Below are 1,127 nucleotides of genomic sequence, written 5' to 3' on the forward strand. Positions count from 1 at the left end.
TATTCTCATTTAACCATCATCTGTAGCTGTCAGCATAGGACATACCATGCCATCCAACCAGCCTGTGCACACGCCTGTGTCGTTTGCTGTTCCATATTTGGAAAAACGTACCAACGAGAACGCAAAACGTAATGTTTCTGGGCTCGCGATGGGCGATGAAGCGGCTGAGTAATATCTATGAAAACCAAAAAAGGGCGGGAGTTGAGAAAACGTATCAGGCGGAAGAACCTGTAACAAGACGGAGTATGAGGGAAGGCGTGCTCGTATTTTTAGTTAGGTACGAGCCTAGATATGAGTAGTACACCACCCCTATAATATATGTTTTTTAGTGGGTTGTCAAATAGAGCAGAATTTACGGGGTGGGACTTTTGCAGTCTCTGCGGGCAATTTGAAAGAGCCGTCCGCTATTAACTTTTTACTGCTGTGAATTGAACAAGTAGCATGACTTCGAAAAAATATTCTATGCGAAATGCTGGCCCAAACCTTAGATCATTTTATCTTGTTTTAGTTTAGTTGATCTGCGAGGCAGAGAAACTATGGGCAAGACATGCCCGAGAATAATAAATAGATTTCACAGTTCGAATCCATGTAATCTAGAAAGAACTGATCACAACTTTAGGCTCAACATCTGTAGGACTACAGTTTCTATAAAAAAACAGTTTATGGGAAATTATTCTCTGAGATGAATGCGGGACTAAGTTTCTATGAGAACTTGAACGCAGTCATTTTTTAACTGCCGCTCTGTCCTCAGTCAGCAGATTTCCGTAGCTGACACATACGTGATGTTTAGTATGGAAGCCGTGTTTGATTGAGACTCTTTGTACACCCCTTATCCCCAACATGTACCATGCACACGAAAAATATCCACAACCCCTTCCTTATCTACTGTACCTTGGAAGGAGAGCATATAACCCTTCGAGTAATCTGCCTGGCGGCAGTTCTAAACTGTTACAGACTGATACAATATCTGAAAGTCTGTGCTTGGCGCTGCGTTTGACAGACTCTAGATCTGAACGTCCTGGATGAGAAAAGAAAGGAATGCATAGAGTTATGTCAGGTAAACGTATTGTGGTTAATCAAGTAGTAGTCATAAACCCACACAGATACAAATATATAAAGCCACTCTC

Source organism: Sphaeroforma arctica, assembly GCF_001186125.1.
Source record: "Sphaeroforma arctica JP610 unplaced genomic scaffold supercont1.853, whole genome shotgun sequence".
In the NCBI taxonomy this organism is placed as follows: Eukaryota; class Ichthyosporea; order Ichthyophonida; genus Sphaeroforma; species Sphaeroforma arctica.